The sequence below is a fragment of the Antechinus flavipes genome, chromosome X (assembly GCF_016432865.1).
Source record: "Antechinus flavipes isolate AdamAnt ecotype Samford, QLD, Australia chromosome X, AdamAnt_v2, whole genome shotgun sequence".
In the NCBI taxonomy this organism is placed as follows: domain Eukaryota; kingdom Metazoa; phylum Chordata; class Mammalia; order Dasyuromorphia; family Dasyuridae; genus Antechinus; species Antechinus flavipes.
Genome location: NC_067404.1, coordinates 16,558,523 through 16,574,374, shown reverse-complemented (window position 1 = coordinate 16,574,374; position 15,852 = coordinate 16,558,523). Strand labels below are relative to the sequence as shown.

The 15,852-nt window shown below is 46.4% G+C and overlaps 1 protein-coding gene across 5 annotated transcripts in view; it reads left to right on the top strand.

The window, feature by feature from the left end:
* Window positions 1-5,075: 5,075 nt before the first annotated feature.
* The window catches only part of FRMPD3 (FERM and PDZ domain containing 3), a 108,248-nt gene continuing 97,471 nt past the window's right edge, over window positions 5,076-15,852 (top strand). For 2 of the 5 annotated variants that reach the window (XM_051968098.1, XM_051968095.1), the window contains exons 1-2: window positions 7,485-7,717; window positions 8,123-8,620. The gene's annotated coding sequence lies outside the window, so the exon portion shown is untranslated. Of the gene's footprint in view, window positions 5,328-7,484; window positions 7,718-8,122; window positions 8,621-15,852 lie in introns of those variants that run through there. The other 3 variants (XM_051968099.1, XM_051968096.1, XM_051968097.1) reach the window with 3 other exon arrangements.

Genomic DNA, 15,852 nt, shown 5'->3' with positions numbered 1-15,852 from the left:
TACCCATACTGTACACATATTGTGTACATGATATGTACACAATAAACTTTCCATTTTGGATATTTTCTCTATCCCTTTTTAAAGTTCAGACAACCAACAACAATAAATTAAGCATTTGTCAGTTTCCAAAGTTCAAATATCCACACTGAAAATTGAATAATCAGCTCTCATAAATCGGCATGGGCTGACTCCAGAACACACCTACCCATAAATCACAGGAACTAGACACATCCCTATGTCAAGGCTAGCCCCTCCAGAGATTGGATATTCCCTTGTCTCTCTACTGGCTTGGATGAGAGCTCTTTCTGTGCCCTTTACTGTGTAAATAGAACTGTTCTATGTATAAATTTAAAAAAAAAAAGAAATGGAGTCACCTAAAATTTTCTCAGTGAGACTCTTGTCCTCAAGGATTATGGGAACATGGAGTCCCCAGACATACTCTTTTCACTTAATAAATGTTAGTGGAGAAAATATCTGATGGCAAAAAACCCTTAGGAATTTAGCAACACCTTTAAGTGGGCTTAGATTTTGCTAAGCCCAACACTCTCTGAATATATTTGAAAATCAGTAATATATAGCTGTGGGAGACATATCATTTTCCCAGTCTATAGAAGGTATGTTTGCTTCTTTATGGATTTGAATATAGACTCAGGGATCCCTCTGGGAGTTTTACAGCTCACAAGATGGGAACCACCGGGTTAAGGTATATAATTCAATTTGGCAAACATTTGTCACGTGCTTCTTTGGATAGGCATTGTGCTAGGCCTTGGAAATAGGAAAACAGAAATGGAAAGCAGCCTTTACCTTCAAGAAATATATGTTATACTTGGGGCATCCTTTGCGTTGCCCCTTAATGATAATGTGAAGTCCTTGAAAGCAGGGATCGAACCTCTTTACTATCTGTATCCCCAGTATTTAATACAATGCTTGGTATGTAGTAAGCAATTAATGTTTTTTTCATTTATTCATATAGGTATGTACAAGGCATAAGTAAATACAAGTAAGGGAATGATGGGGGTGAAGGAGCAATCCAGAGAAAATGTCATCAGAAAGATATGAGTGGGAACCTCAGAGGTCATTTAATCCAACCTCTTACTTCAGAAATGGGAGCTGGATAGCACTGCAGTGGATCGAGCACTAAGCCTGGAGTCAGGAAGACTCATCTTCCTGAGTTCAAAATCAGCCTCAGACATTTGCTCACGGTGTGACTCTAGGCAAGTCACTTCATCCTGTTTGCCTCAGTTGCCTGCAGTTCATTTATAAAATAAGCTGGAGAAGGAAATGGAAAACCACTGTAGTTCTTCGCCAAGAAAACCCCAAATGAAAAAATAAACCATGTTCACAAAAAATTGAACATGACTGAAAAATGGCACATCAACAATATCTCTGGGAAGTGGCCATCTGTCCCATGCCTGAAAACTTCCATTGATGAGGATTTCGTGACTCACCAAGGAAACTCATATTTTCAAAAAGAACTGAATTCTGGCCTGGTCTCTTGGGTAGGGCTGGAGGCTTGGCCCTAGCTTTGGCCGAGTGAGACAAGGGACTAGGAGAATGGGCTATTTGACCAGGTGGGCATCCTGACTTCTGGGTTGACTTGGGGGACCAGGAATAAGCCGGAAAGTAGCCTCCTGCCTGATGCCCTTCTATAAATGATCTACGGACAAGGAATCTCTCACGAGCCTTTTCTCCTGTAACCTTAGGCATATCCTTTATTTTCTCTGGGATCTGTTTCATAGAATCCTGGAGATGGAGGGAATCGATTGTAGTTTGTACTTCAAGTGCAAAAGTTACTATTTATGACTTGGTTCTTGGAAACATCCTCCCCATCCAGTATAGTCTCTGGCCCATGGAGTACACTGATTAAATGTTTATTGATTGATCGATACATTCTGGTATAGACCACAGAGAAATTGAAGGTACTAAATCAACATAAGTGTCCTGTGCACATGCTAAGTCGTATCCCAAGATGCAGTTCACTTAAATGGATTCTGGACGGTGACTACTTGTTAGCCTAAGAGGTCCAATATTACCCAATGCTTGGATGACAGCCACCATCGTCCTATATACCAAGACTCCCAGGACTCCCCTCAATTTTGGTGTGTAGTTGAGCCATCTCTCAAGGGTAAGCGGTTCACTTAGTTTGGGATCTGATACCTTGCTTTAAAAATATTTTGAGAATCGTATTTTAATATAATTGCTCTCCTTTGAAATCCTATGTATTTTATTTGTTGCTTAAAATATGATTTTGAGAAGGAATCCAGGGGCTTGCTTGGGCTGCTTTTTTAAAGTAAAATTATGTTTCCTATTTGAAACATAAATTGTTGTTACTAACTTTTATATCATCTAAATTTCTCCCTCCTCCTCCCCACTCCCAGAGAGCCATCTCAGATAAGAAATCCACTTTAACTGAGTAATCTCCCAACACACAACCTTTTGGCCAATAAAGCTGATTTTACTTTGAACAAAACAGACGTGTCCTGAATTCTCTTGTGAAATCTCCAAATGGCTCGAGAGCCTCTCTAGTTGCCTGTTGGATAGTTCCCATCAAGGGGCTGAGCTCTTGTCCAGAGGTAGCAGTAGTCTATCCACGACTATCCAGCATCTCTATGAGCTGACTTAGGAATCCATGGGACCTGAGTTCTAGTCCTGCCTCTGGGGCATATTGACTGTAGAACTTAAATTCTTGGTGACCCAGGTAACTCTTGAAGACTTAACTGAAAAATCAGCAATGCTTGGGAAAACTCCCCACCCCAATAAAATCACAATGTTAAATTCAACATAGTCAAGATGGAACTCATCATTTCACCCTTATCCCTCCCTCCATTAATGATACTGTTATCTCCCACTGGAGTTGTAGTCTAGGAGACATTCTTAACACCAGCTATCAAATCTTATAGTTTCTACCTCGACAACGTCTCTCAAACCCGTCTCTTTTTCTCCACTCTCAAGACCATCATCTTAGTTTGAGTCCTCATCATCTCTTTCCTGAAATACTCGAATGGTCTCCTGTTTTGGCTACTCCCTTTTCCAATCTCTCCTCTACATAGTTGCCAATATAAAACACTTGCAAAGTTTTTTCTTTGCATTTTCCATCGCATCCGAGTCCACACTGCAACCCTGTGGAGTAGTTGTTATGATTATATGCATTTTACAGAGGTTATTTACCGAGTCACAGAATGGTTAAATGTGTCTGAAGCAGAATTAGTATTCGTGTCTTCCTCATCTTAAATCTAGCATCTTCTATCATAACCAAGCTGCTTCCTAAATCTAAAGCTGGAAGGGACCTCAGAAAGAACCGTCTTCGTTTTACAGAGAAAAAACTAAGGCCAAGAGTGTCCAAGTGACTTGCTTAAGGTCACACAGAGTATCATAAACTTAGAGATGAAAAGGGCAACTAGTGGAGACTGTTGGACTCTCTGACTTAGCAGGAGTTATATGCCCTTTCTAAGTTATCAGAGGAAAGATTCAGACTCTGGCCTTCTGAATACACAGCCAGCCCCGTGTTCTTTCCATGTAACCACCTGTCTTGTTGTGCCCCTGGGTCAGCATATTACCCCGTGTGGAGTAGTAGAACTGTACTAGTGCTTAAGGAGGAGTTGGGTTTCCCAGAGGCACCTGTTACATTCGTGGAGATGAAAAGACTCAGAAATAGGCCTGTGAGCGTCTCTAAGAGCCAGTCTCTGTTCACGGGAATGTTAGAGCAGGAAGGAACTCCAAAGAGCATCCGATCCTGCTACCAACTGGGCAACAGCTGAACAAATTGTGGTGTGGGATGATGAAGGAATACTCTTGTTCTGTAAGACATGATGAACAGGATGCTCTTGGAAAAACCTTGGAGAACCTCGAAAAACCTCCGAGAAAAAGGAAAAGACTCCCATGAGCTGATGCAAAGTGAAACAAAGTACGATGCAAAGTGTGTACAAAGTAGCAGCAAGCTCGTAACATTAGCAGTTGTCAGCAACTTAGCTATTCTCGGCAATTCAATGATCCAAGATAACTCTGAAGGATTTAGGATGAAAAGTCCAAGTTCTATTTGGGGGAGAGGTGACATCTCCAGCTCCCTAGGGAGCTGCCAATTTCCTTGGTGAGAGGTTTCTAATGTGTAAGCATTCCCAACCTTTTTGGTCCCCTTTGGCTTTCAGTCAACCTTTCTCTATCCCATCTTCAATAAAAAGGAAATACAATTTAGAGTTCATTATGCACATACTCAGAAGAAATAAAATAAGTGATTAATGAATTTTTCATAAAAAACATCATTTGGTATATAATATTTTCCTACCTGACATTATTTTTGGAATATTTCTACAGGAAAAATATGGTTATATGCCCAATATTCCTCATGGCCCTGTGCAAGTTTTTATAACCCTGGGGATAGGCAGACTCCAGGTTGGGAAGCCGTGCTAGGATCCTCCCAGATCATTTTCCTTATTTTCCTTTTAATAATTTCAATTGGAAATTGGCATCTGGACAATCCTTGTTGAATTCGTTTGTCACGAAATCCTGTCCCACTGGGTCCTCCCCCCAATTTGAAATAACTGGGGCTGATCAGAGTCCCCCCAAAACATTTACTCTCCCCGACTTGCTTGAGAAGACAGAATGCAGTGGCCATGTAGTATTAAGGGACTTGAATCTGCACATTGGAAAAAATTGCCCTCCTTTTAAATTTCGAGCCACTTGTAAGGAGTGGATGGTTATACTCTGAGTAACCTGTTTGTAGGTTGTAAAGTGAACTGGGAGTGAGCCAGTCACAACTTGCAAAAGATGTACTGAAGTGGATAGAGCACCAGCCCTGAAGTCAGGAGGACCTGAGTTCAAATCTGACACCAGACACTTAACACGTCTAGCTGTGTGACCCCGGAGAATGGGGGCTTGACCCCAATTGCCTCAGCAAAAAATAAATAAATAAAAAAAATTAAGAAGAAACTTTATCAATTTGCTAGCATTACAGAGCTGTGAAATCATTGGTCGATTAAGGATTAGCTCCACCCCTGGTGGCCTATAAAGAGGCAGCCAGCTCTGCAGTTTGAACAGACTTTCCAAGAAGCCAGTCAATAGAGAAGCTGTTCGGGAAGAGTTTGGCAAGAGGAGAGGGGATTTCTTTCTCCCCTCTCTGGCAACATCCATTGGAGCAAGAATCTCATCTTTGAGTCAAGTGAACTGGCACGAAGTCAAGAAGGTGGGAAGGGAGAGCTGAGCTGTGGAGAGGAGCACACCCAGGGAGCCCAGCTGAGGGCCTGCCCAGCAGAGATGGCATGCCCAGGGGAGAGCAGTGTGAAGACAGCACAAGAAGGAATAGGATATCGGGGCCTTGCAGCTTCAGAGGGGTGAGTGTCCCCCACATGGGTAGTTTCTCTTCTGAGGAATTCTATGTTTTCCTATATATGTGCCCACTCTTGCTGCTACCGTGGGTGTTTGTGGGAGAGCGCGCCTCCCCACAATGGGGAAATGCTTCGCTACTGCCCTTAATGCTTTCCTCTTTCGGTAATACCTCCGCTGTGAGCCATCTGCCAGTTGGTTGACCATTGAATGTAAATACCCATAGGTTGTCGGGAGGAACCTGTGATCATCGGGCTTAGGAGTGGACACCTCCGGGAGGCTCCGTCTAGGGTAACAGTAAGAGATCTTGGGGCTACACTGAGGTGCTGGAAAGAGAGCTGTGCTTGTGTATAAGTGTTAAATACACAGTACGTACCAGACATTGTACTCACCGGGTCCTGAACATTTAAGAACAGACAGGGAAAGGGTCTTTGCTGGCAAGAATTCTCACTCATTGTGTATGAGAGGGCACTTGTGAAGGAGTTCCATATTCACACTGGTTTGATGACATAAGACCAGGGACCTTAGAGGCCATGGAATCAGCTCCTCTCGTTTTACAGGGGAGGAAAGTGAGGCTGAGGATCTGACTTGCCCAGAAGTTAATGGGAACAGCAAGTTAGCTCTGATCTGAACTAACGGGAATTTGGTTATTTAAATACTAGCGGATAATTAGGAAACAAGCAATTTTGGGGAGACAAGCCGACAAGCGTCATTTGGCCCCAATGTCCACCTCCTCCCGCCCCTCCCTTGCTTCTTGACTTTTTTGTAGTACAGCAGCTAGGTAGGCTGAAACCTTGGCACCTGCTTTGAGCAAAATGCATCGGTCTCGGTTATTACCATAATTCCCACTCCCTGACTTGTTGTTGTGTTGTTAATATAATGAAGGCATAACTCCTGCAGCCTCCAGAGTGGCGCAGGAGGTGATGGAGGCAGGAGGGGCTCCACCTCGTAGCTGCCTTCTCCCTGGAGGATCCCTGCACCGGCTTGTGACTGAGCTGTCTGCCTCCTAGTGACCTTATCCATCCTGGGCAGCTGCTCCCCCTCATCCCCTGAGACCTGAGAGGACTGTTCTTCACTTCCCTGATGTGAAGGGATTAGAAATGAAGTCTGAGTCATTCTCTGCCTTGCCATTTGTCTGGGAGCCCGTTCAGTCTGTGCATGTGTGTGGCAGGATGTGCGAGGGGCTTTCCCTCTGTGGCGGCTTGTGTGTGGGAACTGCTGGAACGTGCAAGTCTGGGGGAATGAGCGGAGCAGCATCAGACTCTGAGTTGTCGCCTCCATTAATTTTCGTTTGTTTGTTTTTTCGCCCCAAACGCCAGGACTTTCCACCCTTCTTCTTTAAGAAGCCCCTGAAGGGAGGCATTTAATGTAGAGGGTGTGCAGGCTGGCGGCCAGCTGCTGGCCAGCTCCCTTTGCCGATTCCCAACTGTGGGGAGGCAGGAGCAAGAAGCCCTGGCCCTAGAGTTCAGCCCCGTGGTCCCGGACAGGGCCCTGGAAGTTGGCCTGGGCAGCATTTACACGGGATCCTGGATTTCGAGATGGAAAGGGCCCGGGGGCATCGGGAGAGCTTGAAGAAAATCTTGCCATTAGCTCCCAAGGCTGTGAGCAGCTTCTGTGAGAACCCCCAGCCCACGGAACCCAGCTTTCAAACCTTGAAACCCTGAAGAGGCCTAAATGACTCACTGCTGGGTCTAGGGTGACTGTGACACTAAGGAATGGCCACCCTTTGTCTGGTAGCTGCAAATACATCCTCTCCTTGCCCCATCTTCTCCCTTCTTTCTGGCAGGTTGCCACATTTCCTTCCAAATGCCACTCCTTCTGCGTTAGGGAGGCAGTCTTTCTTGGTGGGTCCCAGTGCTACCCTGCCCAGGGGGATGTGGGCATGGGGGGCAGAGAATGAGTGTCCCCAGCCTCGGTTCCGCCGTGTTTAGTATTCCCTCGGAGTGTCGGGGAGAGAAGCCCTCCGCTCATCCATCAGGTACTGTGGAATGTGCCTAGCTCTGCCCTGGCTGGCGTGTGTGAGTGTGTGAGTGTGTGTGTGTGTGTGTGTGTGTGTGTGTGTGTGTGTGTGTGTGTGTCTGCCTGTGCACGCGCGCGCCCCCGTTCTCGGATGCGTGTGCATGTGTGTGTGTGCACGCCCTCCATCTGCTGGTGAACGCACACATACACGCACACCTTCAGCAGCCTTCCTCACTCCCTCCCTCTCGCCCCAGCCGCCGCATGCTCTGAGCAGATCTCCCCGTTAGTTGGCAGACTGCTCGGGCTGCTCGCCGCCGCCGGCCGCCGCCGGCCGGGGCTCCCCGACTTGCGCTCCTTCCAGCTGCTGCTGCGGCGGCAGCGGGGACGGCGGCTGCCGCGAGAGGGGCGACAGACAGACAGGCAGACGGGCGGAGAACAGGTGCGGCGCGAGCGCTGGCCGGCCGGCCGGGTTGGGCCGGGGTGGCCGGAGCTGCGCAGGGAGCGGACCGAGCTAGGGGCTAACGAGGGTTGGGCGTGGGGGGGGCGGTGCCCGCCCCTCCGCCTCTGCGGAGATTTTTCCCCCCCTCTTTCTCAATTTAGAATTGAGAAGAAGTGCAGCCTGGCGCCGGCTCGCAACCTCCAGGTTGGAGCCGCCGGCCTGCGGCAGCGACGGGACGGGGCGGGACGGGGTTGGACAGACGGACCGATGGGCGGGCGGGACAGGGGAGACGCGACTGGACGCGACTGGACAGGACCGGACCGGGGAGGCTTCTGGACGCCGGCAGATGTTTGCCACATCTGTGCGGTTGTTGTTTGACGTAGTCCACTTTCTGTTTATTTTTAGTGCTTTTAAGCCTTTGCCTATTGGAGGGGGGGGACAGACTGAAGCCCGTGGACAACAGTAAGAAGCCTTGGGCAAGGCTCCCCCACTCTTGCCTCCCTCTTTCCTCCCCTCCTTTTCCCTTCCCCCTTTCCCCTCCCCTCCTCCCTTCCCCCTCCCTTTCCTCCTTCGCCCCCGCCGCCGCCGTCCGGCTGCCTCCCCGCCTGCCGCCGCACTCCCCGCAACCGGCGCGATGGTGAAAGCCGCCGCCACGCAGCCATGGAGCCCGGCCGAGCAGCCCGCGCGCGCCTCTGCCTCTCTGCTCGCAGCCCGCCACCCGCGCCCGAGCCCCGAGCGTCCCGGGCCAGCAGCCCCCGGCGCCCGCCGCCACTGAAGCCCCGGGCCATGGCGGCCTCGTGCCGGGACCGCAGCTAGCTCGCTCGGGCCGCCGCCGCCGCCGCCGCCGCTGCCGCCGCCGCGGAGGACTGAGGAGGAAGAGGAGGAGGGAAGCCCTCAGAGACGGTGAGTGGAGGCGCTGCGCGGCGCGGCGGGGCCAGGACTAAGGCCAAGGCCCGGCGCAGCCTGGCGCGGCACGGCTCGGCACTGCGCTGCACTAGCCCCCTCCCCGGGGCTGCCCTTGTCGGACCCGCACAGCCCCCCGAATGGGGGGGAAGTCGCGGCGGGAGGGGGGGCTCGGGTGAACAGACTGCTGGGGCGTGGGGGGCGCACAGGGCTCGCTGCCCGAGGCTGCATTCAGCCGCCGCTTGTGCGCGCTCTAGGGGACCGACGGCCGGCTAGCCAGGAGAACGGGGGCATGGGGACGCCAGGCACTAAGGGCTGGGGGGAGGGCGCGGGGCGCGCACGGCTTCTCCCCCTCGGCTTTAGGGCGGTGTGTGCCTGCGTCTCGTTCCTTCTGGGTCTCCCTGGACGGACGGGCGCGCGCCGAGGGATTCAGAGGCTGCCAGCAGCCGGCCCCGGGGGGAGGGGGGCGGCGAGAAGCGCGGTCATTATGCAGCTTCTGAGTGCGTGCGCGTCTCGCTTGCGAGGAGCCGGGTGCACAGGCTGGGGCTGGAGGGAGAGACAGAAAGATCCGGTGGGATGGGGGCAACTTGAACCGGATTATGTCGAAAACATGCAACCTCTGGCAGGCTGCAAACCACGTCTAAACATGTGCAGGACTTGTAGGGCAGCACCGCGTAGCCCATCACTTAGATTGCAAGCCGTGCCCTACTCTGTTGCAAAGCCCGGGCGATACACCCAGAGCCAGGAGTGCCCCCCCTCCAAAAAGAGCCCCTCTCCCTAGCCATACGGGCTGCTTCACGTCCCTGTCAGTGACGCTTGGAGACTGGGTGTTTATTTAACGGAGGGAGGGGGTTGGGGCATGATGGCAGGTGCCTATTACTGCAGATAAAGCACCTGCCCTGCACGGCCATAAAAATGGAGGCACCCAGGTCCATACAACTAACATCCCCAAGCAGGTGTAGACTGCAACGCAGCTGTCGGGCAGTGCGATGGGCGTTCCCAACACTTGTAGCCATGTCTTCACACGCCCCAGCGGCCAATGCTTCCTGCGCGCCATCGACTGTCACTGAAAGCTTCGAAGGGCCAAACTGTTCGGCTCCTCTCGGTGGTTGCGGCCATCACCTTTAACCCTTGCAACGACGGCTGCGGTGAATGCTCTCCTTTCTTGCAGATTCACGGCCCTTCCCACCCATCCCCCTCTGGCCTCCCTCCCTCTTCCCGAATGCCCTCCGGGGTGTTTCTCCTTGCTCGGAGGTGGGGTTATTCTGTCACCCATGCTGCGGAAGGAAGTACCCCGGGAGCCAGGGCCTCTTGGAAAAGGCATTTGGGGCTTTTGGCCCACCTGATTGAAAGCCCCAATAGTTGGGGGGTTGGGGGGGAAGTGGCAGGGGCCTAGTCTGGGCCGAGATGTCAATACAATTCAACCTTCCAGAGATGGGCTCTTTAAAAAAAAATAAAAGCTTCATGTTTTATTGTTGTTTTTTGAGGGAATATCCAGCACAGCCACTACCCCACATCTTCTCTTGCAACAATGTATGTATTGTCAGGCAGGACAAATGAACATATTAGTTATGTCTGAAAATCCATCTGATTCTGGAATTCTGGATCTTCATTTTGGAGACCCTCCCCCAAGAGTTCACTGCTATCTGACCTGGACGGATCAGTTATTGGATCAAAGGTCTGGGGCTGGAAGGCAGTTGGGGGCTGTCTAGTCCAACCGCCTCATTTTGTAGAGACCCAGAGAGATACTTGTCCCTGTCACATAGCTAGTGTCCAACTAGTCTAATTTAACCCCATACTCCGTCCCCCCCCCCAGAATTCCCATTACAGCATGCCCAACAGGCACTCGCCTAACTTGTTTGAAATCCAGTAAATAGGATCTACCTAAGGGCTACCAAAGCAGTCATACCTTTGGATAGCTCCTCCTTGTAACATTTTCCTGAGATCAAGCTGACTCCTACCCATTGCTCCTGATTCTACCCACTGAGACCAATTAAATTTAATCCTTTATTCCTCCCCCAGCCTTCCCTTCTTCAGGTCAAACATCTCACAAGTTTCATGCCATCTTCATTGTTCTTCTGGATATTCCAGTTTATCAATGTCTTTCCTAAACTGGAACTCAGAATTAATCCCAATGCTATAGATGCATTCTGACCAGGCAAAACGCAAAGGGACTCTTTGATCCTGGAAATTCTTTTCCTTTTGGACCTAAAAACACATTAATGGGTTTTTTTTAACCCATGTAATCACACTTTGAATTCATGTGGAGCCCTGTTTGGCCAAACTCTTTCCCAACTATGTCTCTTCATTATGTGACTTGGCGAAATTGATTTTTTGAACACAAATGTAAGACTTGACATACGTCAATCCTGTCTCGTTTGACTTAGTCCAGTGTTCTAGCCTGTCGAGATCTTTGGGGATCCTGACTCATCCATTGTGTTAGCTCTCCCTCCCAACTTTTACACAGTTTACTGAGTCATTGATGAAAATGTTAAACAACACAAGGCCAAATCCACACATCATTGGGATACTCCACTGTAGACCTTTCAAGTGGATGATTCTTCTAGACTTAGTATCTGCTTCCTGAAGTCATTTATTTTTTCTTTCTGACCAAGTGGTCTGTAGTGTCCTCTTAGGCCAAAATATTGCTTTTGTTTCTTCTCCCTTTACTATGTTTCCTTTCTCTAATTCTTGATTTCCTCACCTTAGTCTCTCATTATGGCCTATTAGACCACAATGCTCCTTCATATCCCTTTTCTTGATGTTGTTGAGTCGTTTGAGGACCCTTTGTGACCCCATTTAGGGGTTTCTTGGCAGAGACACTGAAGTGGCTTGCCATTTCCTTCTCCAGTTCATTTGAGAAATGAGAAAATTTAGGCAAATGGGGTGAAATGACTCGCTCAGGGTCACACAGTTAGGACTTATCTGAGGTTAGATTTGAACTCAGGAAGAGTTCTTGATTTCAATCTTAGTGCTCAATCTACTGAGCCACCTAGCAGCTCTCATCCTCGCTTTTTGAATAAGGTATTATCCTTCCAATGCCATATTCCTGTTACAATTTCCTTCTACCAAGTCTCACCGATACATCAAGAACTGCTCTAAGATGATTGCTGGGATGGGGGTAAGAGAGGGACCCTCATATTTCCACTACTGTTGGGTGGTATTAGGGCTGTTGGGGGGGGATGGAACTGCCATTATTGGGGGTTTTGGAAATCAGTTGAGGAATTTTAATTTAATTTGCTGTAAGGCAATTGGAAGCTATTGCAAGACTGACTTGGGGGGAGATGTATTCAAAGCTGGCGTCTCATCCCTAGTGTCTCATCCCACCTCAGTCCAGCATTTGTCTGGCACGTGGCCGCCTTTGGTCATGAAGGGGAGGATATATGGAGAGGTGGAGCTCTGGAGGGTTTCGGGCTCCTGCCTCCTCGGCAGGGGACTATATCTTTTCTATTCTGCCAGGTCTCTAGCAGGCTTCATAGGGAAGGCAGGTCTCATTGGGCAGCTGGGGAGGGCAGACAAGTGCATTCAAGTCCCACGTGTGTAAGGCGTACTCACTCCTCAATCAATTTCAAGTATTTTTAAGCGTCTACTTTGTGCACAGCTGGATGATATGTCAAGAGGTAAACAGAAAAGAGGCTCTGTCCAAAAGGAGTTTCTGTTGCAGCGGGACCATGGCATAGGAGAAAAAAATAAGGCTAAACATAGAATTGGAAAGGGAGGAGGCAGGATTCATGGGATGGGAGATTAGAGCCAGGAGGGATCTCAGAAATCATCAACCCTCCCCCCCCACCTCTTTTTTTTTTTTAACAGAGGAGAAAGCTGAGACCCAGGGAGGGGAAGTGAGTTGCCTATTGTTACATGGGTAGGATTAGAACCCAGATTTCCTCCATTCTTTTCATTATACTACTGCAGAGGGAAAACCAGTCAGAGAGAGAGAGAGAGAGAGAGAGAGAGAGAGAGAGAGAGAGAGAGAGAGAGAGAGAGAAGCCCTAGAGAATCAATATCGATTTGACTCATTACTGCCTCCCCCGGAGTCTCCTTTGGGAAAATCTCCAAGATTCTGAGCTGGGACTCCACAAATATGGTTCATGGGGTCCACAGCTCATGTCTAGGCCTCCATAGATGGGGATAACAGTGGGATCAGGTACAGGATAACCCTTTGTTTCACTCAGAGAAAATATCCAAAGGATTCAGCGGCACACGGAATTGACCATACCCAGTGTAATATTTAATAGGTGACATGACATTATTTTTGTTGTCCAGAAGAGGAAGCTGAAAGTTAGGGTGGTCAAGTGATTTGCCTAAGGTCACATGACTAGCTATTTGACAGAGCCTAGAAGTAAACCTGAGCTAATATTGGTAAAACAGATATGCTCAGCACATAGTAAGCTCTTTGAGAAATGCCTCTTCCCTTACTCCTGAGTTGATGTCTAGTGTTCTTTATCTTGATTTAAAAATGATTTACTGATCTCTAATTTTTAAATAACCTTCCTTTTCTGATCTCTCTCCCCCCTCCCACTCATCCTTCAGGGTATTCCCCAGGGAGGGGAAGTGACTTGCCTATTTTTACATGGGTAGGATTTGAACTCAGATTTTCTCTACTCATTTCATTATATTACTGCAGAGGGAAGACCCATTGTATGTAGGCCAGTCTGTACCAGAGAGCAGCCCTAAAGGATCTGTTGCCTTTTACTTTCACAGGTGCTTGAGAAATGTTTGTTGATTGATTGATTCTCCTATCTCTTTTGGTGCGAAGTCTTGATATTTCTAATTACTGAAGTCTGTTGTTGGTTCCATTTACATTATTGTAGGCATATATCTATGGCTTTATTGGCTCTCCTCGTTTCATTCTGCAGCAGTGTATGTATTCCTAGACCTCCTTCTAATTTTCCTATTTATAATTTTTTATGGCATAATAATGACATTCATATACCTCAGCATGTTGAGGCATCCCAGTAGGCTTTGTTTCCAGTTCTCTGCTGTCTGAAAAATGGCTGCCAATAATATATGGGGCCTTTTTCTATCCTTGCTCTTCTAGGGGTGTTGCCTAGTAGTAGACTCTCTGGGTCAAAGAGGATAGATGTTTTAGTCACATTCTTAGTGTAATTCCACATCGCTTTCTTGCCAGAATGTTTGGACCAATTCACTAATGAGGTACTGGTGTGCTTGGCTTTCCACAGCCCCCCCCAACATAGTTAGCAGGATGGTAGATTTGCTGAGTGTGAGGTGAAACTGCCTAGTTGTTTAGATTTCTATTTCTCTTATGCGTGATCAAGAGAATTCTTTCCCATGGCTGTTAATAGTTTTCAGTTCTTTTGAGAGCTCTTTTTTCCTATATTTTGACTATCCACTAGGGACTAGCTTTGGGAGCTGTATATTCATATTAGTTTCCTGTATATCTTGAATATTGGATTCTTATCAGAGATTGGATACTTTTTTTTTCTAGATCTGCCTTTTTATGCTAGTTTTGTTACTTTTGTTAGTGTAAAAACCTCTTAATTTCATATCATCAGAATAAACTATTTTCTTTTATTATTGCCTCTATCTCTTACTTGGTTAAGAATTTTTTTCACTACAGGTATGAATCTACTTGATCTGGCTCTTTTCTGGTTGTGTGTGTGTGTGTGTGTGTGTGTGTGTGATGTTTAATATTCAGGACATGTGACACTCATTGTTGTGATACATGGGATAAAATGCTAGTTAAATCTGGCATAGTGCTGTGCACAAAGTGAATGCTTCATTAATTAAAGAAATCTAATTTCTGGCAAATTTCTTTTCAGTTTTCCCAGTAGTTATTGTCAAAGAGGGAGTTTCCTCCCCAAGTATTTTATATTCCCTGCTTTATTGAACACTGGGTTGTTGAGTCCAGGCTAATTTAGTCTCAATCTGCTGATAGTTTTAGTGAGATAAGTTCTCGAAATGCTTCTTTCACTATTTTCATTATTTCTGATGAAGTTTTAGATCTTAGTGTCTCTCCCAAATGAATTTTGTTGTTTTTATTTAGCTCTATAAACTATCTTTTTGGTCATTTGCATTAATGGGTATGGTATTAAATCTGTAAATTAATTTCAGTAGTATCCTTTTTATTGGTTCAACCCAGCCATGAGCACTGACTCTCTCCGGTCATTTAAGTCATTCTTTCTTTTAAAAGTGTTTTTTAATTTCAACTACAAGTCTTGACTGCATCTTGGTAGATTGACTTCAGGTATTTTTATGCATTCTCTAGTTATATAACTGGATTTTATTATTGCTATATAGAAATATGGGAATGTTATTAATTTTGTGGATTTATTTTGTAATACACTATTTTACTGAAGCTATTTATATTAATTAGTTTATTTGCTGACTCTGGGGGTTTTTGCATTAGCCATCATATTGTACAAAAATCGAGATAGTTTTGTCTGTTTTATCTGTGTTTATGCCTGTTGTTATCTCTGGCATTTCTAGAACTTGTTCAGATATTAGCAGAGGAAGGGGAGATCCTTGATTTTCTCCCATTTTTATTGAGACAAATTCTAGCATTTCCCCATCTTTGGTTTTAGATACATTCTTTTTATTGTTAAAAAGTTATCTCCGAGTCTATACTTTGTAGGATGTTTTAGTGTAGATGAATGTTGTAGTTTGACAAGCCTTTGTGAATCTGCTATATAAACACCTACTTATATAATCAGGAGGTTTTGGTTTTGATATACGTTAATTGTTTTTCCAGTGTTGAACCATCCTTGCATCCTTGGTATAAATCCAACTTGATACTAATGAATAATTTTTTGGATATATTGCTGTAGAATTTTAGCCAAGATTTTATATAACATGTTTGAATCGATATTCTAGCTAGTTCAATTAATTTTTCTGAAATTAGATCTCTTTTTCATGTCTTGTTATTTTGGATAGTTTGAATTTTTGTTACTATTCTTTTTTTTTATAATTCTCAGGTTTGCTGGCATCTAATAATGTATGTTAGGGTCGGATTTTTTGGTGATACACCATTTTTTGGTTAATTAAAGACATTTATTTTTTTCAGTTAGTTTTTTTTTAAAGAACCATCTTTTGATTTTATCAGTTCTATAGACATTTGAGTTTCTATTTTTCCTCTAAGCATTTCCTTGTAGTTCTTATTTGAGTTTTTTTTGTTTTTTTCCTAATTTTTGAAATTGCAGGTTTATATTTTCATTAATCATCCCTAGTTTGTTAAAACTGTGTCCTCAAAGATGATTCTTTGGAGACTATTTTAT